Genomic DNA, 7,053 nt, shown 5'->3' with positions numbered 1-7,053 from the left:
TCTCAACTATCAGTCATTCTGTTCCTCTTTTTAATCCTTCCATGTTTTTGTTTTAAAATCTATCCCAAAGGGAAGAATTGAACTAATTTTAGGCAGACTTTTTAATGCAAAAATAGACACAAGGGAGCAAAGGGCAGGAATTTAAATTATGTGAGATGATGAATTTTTTTCAGATAATACAGTTATTTGATAACACTAGCTTGTCCTGAAGTTTCTCATTTGCAATTAGATGTATGCTGCTTTTTTGTATTCAGGAGAAAATGTTACCAAATAGACTCATGGGGTTTAAAAGATTAAAAATGAAACAAAACAAAACAAACCCAAACTGCTGGTGCTCAGTTCACTAGGTATAGGAGACTGGAAATATAATCCTGGTTTCTTAAGCATTTGTTGACCTCCTAAGGTCCAGTTTTAGGAGTCAAAGCATTTTATTTTAGCATTTTTGTGGTGGTTCACAGAACTATGGTATTTCAGGGTTGGCAGGAGCTTGGATTATATCTGGTCCAATCAGACGCCCAGTGCTTACATCCTTTCTTCAGTGTCTTTACAAAAAGTTCACTTAGCTTTTGCTTGAATACCTCCAGGGATGGGGAGCTCGTTTTCTTATGGCTCATTTCATTAATGGACAATTCTATAGGAAGTTTTTTATGTTGAACAAAAATCAATTAAAATATATTTATGGAGTGCATAGCATATATGGAGTACATATGTTTATGGAGTGCATCCAGATACTGTTTAAATTCTGAGGATCTAGCGGTGAACAAAATAGGCAGAAATCCCTGTGCTCCTGAACTTGCTTTCTACAGGATCATGAATAAGGCAAGTAAAATGAAGAGCATGAGAGGAGATAATTAAGAAAGGAAGAAAGACAGTGTCGAAGTGGGCACTTGCAATTTTTAACTAGAGTTGTAAGGAAAGGCCTTACTGACAAGTGACTTTCAAGTGGAGTCTGAGCCATACGAATGTCTGGAGTTTGAGCATTCCAGTTAGTGGAAATAGTTCGTACATAGGCCCTGAGGCAGGTGTGTGCTTAGTGTGTTCATGGAGCACCAAGGAGGCCAGTGTATTTGGACAGGGGAATACCAAGGAGAGAGTAGTGGGATATGAGATTGGAAAGGGAATGGGAGCCAAGTCATGTGGACCATTGTTAAGGATACTGGATTTTACTCTGAATAATGTGGGGAGTCACTGGAATGTGTTGAGGTAGGGACTAATATGATCTGATCTATGCTTTTAAAAGATTTGCTCTGCAAATAGACAGTACAGAGAAAAGTGTGGAAGTAGGGACAGCAGTTATAGGCTGCGGCCGTAGTTCAGACCAGAGATGATGGTGTATTGGACGAGGAGAGGTGTGAAAAGTGGTTGGGTTCTGAATATATTTTGCATGGTGCTCTTCAAGTTTTACCTGCAGTATCATCTGGGGCTTATTTAGCACATGGATTTCTCCTTCATGTATTTGGACTAAAAAATAGGAGAAATCTTCCCTTTGATTTCCCCTTCCTTGCTCTTTACAGGCAGCAACCCTAATATGTGTGATGTGTATCTTTCTATTTGTATGAGTTCTTGTAAAACAGACATTATTCTTTTGCAATAGATTTTTAATTTAAATAGATGGCATTGTGCTACAGCTCACATTTTGTTTCTTCCTATATTTTGTTGCTGAATATACCAAGAGTCTGCTGTTTCTGGCTGAAGCAACTTCTTCAAATGAGACCACTGAGCTATGAAAAGACTATGCAAGCATCTGTTTCCCCTGAGTTTTTTCCTCTCCAGTCGAGACCTACCCACTTCTTCCAAGTATCCCCAGATAACATGGCTTTGAGCCTTTTCTTGGCCTGGCTACTCTCCTCTGGGCCTCCCAAGGTCTATCTCTGCTCACAGACCTGGACTTCTGAGAGCAATATTTAAGTCTGGAAATTCCTTGCCATCTGTCAGACCTGGAAACAAGATTTAGTAGCTGAGAAATGGCTGGAGGGACTCGGGGGGCTGAGGAAATAGAAGCCAAAGGACAAAGTGAGGCTCCATAGTTCACATGTGCCCAGAGTAGGCCTTTGCCTTAGTATTCATGCGTAGTTGTTGAGAACTTCTAGGTTTGCTTTCTTGTTTGTCTCCCTACTGGTTGAGTGACTTTGGATTATCACTTAATCTTTCTGAGCTGCATTTTCCCCATCTATGAGATGGTGATAACCATACTACTAATTTCATGGGGTTATTGTTAGTATTGGATATAACACTGTGTGTAAACCTTTTGGCATAGAACCTGAGTCCGAGTGGTCCCTTGGTAAATACTGGCTGTAATTTAAAAGTATAAATTCATATAAACCCAGATTATCACAAAAATGAAATATGAGGTGTTTACTTACATCACAAAAGATATTAAAAGATTCTCTTTAAGAGCAATTTCTGTATGCACTTACAATATGCTTTAACTGACCAAAATTTGGTTTACCTACTATTTTTTAGCAGTATATACTGTATAAAGTGTATGGTGACAAGGAGGGAGACGCAGCCATGACAGTAAGAACCATGTTAAAAGCCATATGCAGACATGATGATATTATTGTGGGTTCTCCCTCTCTCTCTCCTGTTTTTTTCTCTCTCTTTCCTTCCTCTCTTAGACTTTGTATGATGGTAGTCTCAGTAGTGGGCTATACTTGTAAAAATCTTGAGGATAACGCTATACTTTCAGAAGTTTTTTTCTGGTGAAAACCTATAATAATGAAGATATAGAAGTGCAGGACTTGAAGAGACCAAAAGAGTTTAGTGTCACTGAAATCATAGGACTGAAAGGGAACCCAGAGGCCACCAAACATTCTTCTTTCTACAAACAAGACACTGAGACTTATAGGGGTGGGGTGACTTGGCCAAGGTCACCAGCTTATTAATGGCACAGCAGGGAGCTCCCATTCCCTATCCATTGGTTTTTTATTTTTTCCCTTATGGTTCCCAGTAAGAGTTGGATTTTATATAGTTTAATCATTTTAATAATTTTTTGGATTATTTATTTTGTTTTAAAACTCAAGAGAATGGAGTTTGTGCCTTCCCATGGTAATCTATCTCAGTAAGAAAGTTTTTTCTTAAACACAGTCCAACTGCCTTTTGGAGCAATTTATTTATTTTTATTTTTTTAAAAAGATTTTATTTATTCATTCGAGAGAGAGAGAGAGGCAGAGAGAGCACAGCAGGGGGAGAGGCAGAGGGAGAGGGAAAAGTAGGCTCCCCACTGAACAGGGAGTCTGACATGGGGCTCAATCACAGGACCCTGAGATCATGACCTGAGCTGAAGGCAGATGCTTAACCATCTAAGCCACCCAGGCGCCCTTTTGGAGAAATTTAAATACCCAAAGTCAGACTGCCACAGAACTATGATGGTTCCATAACATTCTGGATATGGTCAAGAGAAAGAATACGCAATGTAGGCTCTACACATTTAGTTTGCTTTTTCCTCGTTTTGTCCCCAGCTTGAGCTTTTTAAAGGCTCCACCTTCTTTCCTCCCCCCTTCTATTTAATATCTCTTCCACTGGAATGTGAGCATCATGAGTGACATGGTCTTTATCCATTTCATTCCCTGTTGTATGAAAAGGCCTGGCACAACTTAAGTGTTAAGTGGAGGTTTGCTGAGGAACTAATGAATTTATTGAGTACCTATGATGTGCCAGGCACTGTTCTTGGCATACTGGGCACATAGCCACCTTTAGTACTCAGAGAAGGGAAGAGGAGAAAGAAAATATATCTGTCTCTGATAGAGAAGCAAGGTTTAAGTTCACCCTATCTGTCCCTGGCAAACTCAGAGGAAATATTTGTTTTTCTTTTTTTTTTTTTTGGGGGGGGGGAACTTGACTAAAGAGCAAGCACTACAACTTCTCTCCCTAATTTTCATATTATAATACCACAACACATCATGTCTCTAATGCCACCACTGAGCGCATGGGTGTGCATGTGTGCATACTCACATATTTGTGGGTAAGTTTGCTGTGATTTAAGCAGCACCTAAATTCTTATCTGTCTCCCTAATATGTATTTCTCATAGTCTTGCATGGTACCTAAAATCTTCACTCTCAGAATGATATTCTGGGTTAAGGAATATCTATAATAGACCCATTTTATTTTATTTTTTTTATTTTATTTTTATTTTTTATGATTTTTAATTATATTATATTAGTCACCATACAGTACATCCCCGGTTTCCGATGTAAGGCTCGATGATTCATTAGTTGCGTATAACACCCAGTGCACCATGCAATACGTGCCCTCCTTACTACCCATCACCGGTCTATCCCATTCCCCCACCCCTCTCCCCTCTGAAGCCCTCAGTTTGTTTCTCATAGTCCATAGTCTCTCATGTTTCATTCCCCCTTCTGATTCCCCCCCTTTCTTTATCCCTTTCTTCTCCTACCGATCTTCCTAGTTCGTATGTTCCATAGATGAGAGAAATCATATGATAGTTGTCTTTCTCTGCTTGACTTATTTCACTTAGCATTATCTCCTCCAGTGCCGTCCATGTTGCAGCAAATGTTGAGAACTCGTTCTTTCTGATAGCTGAGTAATATTCCATTGTATATATGGACCACAACTTCTTAATCCAGTCATCTGTTGAAGGGCATCTCGGTTCCTTCCACGATTTAGCTATTGTGCACAATGCTGCTATGAACATTGGGGTGCATATGGCCCTTCTCTTCACTACGTCTGTATCTTTGGGGTAAACACCCAGTAGTGCAATGGCTGGATCATAGGGTAGCTCAATTTTTAACTTTTTAAGGGACCTCCACACTGTTTTCCAGAGTGGCTGTACCAACTTGCATTCCCACCAACAATGTAGGAGGGATCCCCTTTCTCCACATCCTCTCCAACAATTGTTGTTTCTTGCCTTGTCTATTTTTGCCATTCTAACTGGCGTAAGGTGGTATCTCAGTGTGGTTTTGATTTGAATTTCCTTGATGGCTAATGATTTTGAACATTTTTTCATGTGTATAATAGACCCATTTTAAATGATAAATATTTTACCCTGAGCCACCAAACATTAACTGTTAGCAACTCTAGTACCTTCACATGAATAAGCTTTTCAGGTTAGTCACAGCAAATGGCAGAGCATATGGGAAATGAGCATAAAAATAGTTATGTTCTGTTGGGGAAAGAAAAAAGAGGGTTCTGAGAGTGTTGTGGAACACTGCTACTCATAGTGTGGTCTAGAGAATGCTGCTGGTCCGCCATGAGATACGTAGTTTACAGGTCATTAAGCACTCTTTTAATTTAAGCTATTTTTTTTCTTTTGTTATCAAGGCTTTCTCATTGAAGGAAGCAGCATATTAATTTACATTCTAGTGCAAACCCCCTATTTCAACATGTTTGCTAACAAATAGCTTATGGACCAGCTACTTTGAGTAGCATTGATCTAGAGAACAGGCCAGTGTCTGGGTAGGTAGCCCTAGGGAGGCATTGTGAGAAGATCCTTGGGCTTATGGAGCAACATGAGGACTCTGTTCCCTGGTGGGCAGCAAGGATAGAGATCAGTTTGGCTTACTTGATGCCTTTGCCTAGAGATCAGACCGACTTAAGACTTTCTTTTTTCTTTCGCTTCCTTCTTCTCTTTCTTTCTTTCTTTCTTTCTTTCTTTCTTTCTTTCTCTTTCTTATTTTTTATTTGTTTCATCATCTTGGCAAATGTATGCTATAGGAGACACTCAACACATTTTGTTGAATACCAGTGTGGTGCCATGGGAAGAACAAAGAGGTAAATAGAAAAGAGTTCAAATTCATGGTACTCTGTTTATTAGCTGGGTGAACTTGGGCAAATTTCTTAACTTTCCTAATCTCTCATTTATGAAAATTGGAATGATGGAAGCCACCATATAAGTGTCATAATAATGATTAAGTGCAGTAACATCCCTAAAAGCAGAGTTCCAGGGTCACAGATGCCTTTTTGAATAAATGGGTTGAATGATATTTCCCACACATTATCTCATTGACTCTTCACAACAGCTCTGTAAGGAAGAAGCCCATTTTGTAGATGAGGAAACAGAGGCTTAAAAAACAAAGCCTGAGAAAAGTAAAATAGTTTGCCTAAAGTTGGAGCTGAAGCCAAGATGACTCATAGAGAAAAGAACTGCTGTAAAGCAGCACCCACGATTTTCCTAAAAATATCTTTGTTACCTCTGATACTAATGACTGGGCTGTGTGGGAAGTGGCTTGATAAAGGAACATGAAGTGAATCCTTAAGCCTCCGCTTTATGTTTCCACTTTACAGACTGCAAAACTGATTTGGGTGAGGAAATTTTCTTAATATGACGAAAAAGAAAGAAAAGGGTGAGATTCCTCTAAATAGTTTTGCAAAGGTCAATAGGATTAATATGCCCTTTGAACATGGTTATTTTAGCTGAAATAAGGAAACAGCACAGGGGAGACTTCACAGACTCCTTGTGTAATAGAAATGTAATATATTTGCCCTCTTTTTTCCCTTTCTTTGTGGTGCATGTGTGATTACATGAAGTGAGTTGGTAGAATAAATGGTTATACCAAGAATTTTTGCTCAGAAAATGGGTTGATTATCTGTAAATGTTATTTTTCATTCTGAGATTCATCAAAATCATTAACTCAAGGTACCTTGAAAAGAACAAGTATATAATGGGCAGCTAAAATTGATGGATTGGAAGCCTGGAGAAAATGTACGCTCTTGGGGACATTTGCAATTGCCTCCTTAGTTTTATATAATTTAAACAAACTACCTCTAACTCACTTTATAGGTCAAACTTAATTTTTAACCTCTTGTGAAATGAAAATTAACCTTGAGGTAAATTCATGGAATTTCCCAAGTAGAAATTAGAGTCCTAGCAGACATTAATAAAAGTATTACCAGAAAAAAAGGTTATGTGGTTAAAAAGTTCTGAAGCCACTGGATTCAGCAGAGTTCATAGATTTCTTTAGTGCAGAACTTCTCGGAGCCTCTAAGTGCTAATGTGGACATGAGCCTCCCAGAGGATTGCAAAGAGCATAAACTTATTTGAACATACAAACCCTCCCTCCCCATGCCTTTTTTCCTCCCCCAAACATATTTTA

Source organism: Ursus americanus, chromosome 8 (assembly GCF_024610735.1).
Source record: "Ursus americanus isolate L20-20 chromosome 8, mUrsAme1.1.p, whole genome shotgun sequence".
Classification (NCBI taxonomy): Eukaryota; Metazoa; Chordata; class Mammalia; order Carnivora; family Ursidae; genus Ursus; species Ursus americanus.
This window is presented reverse-complemented; position numbering follows the sequence as displayed.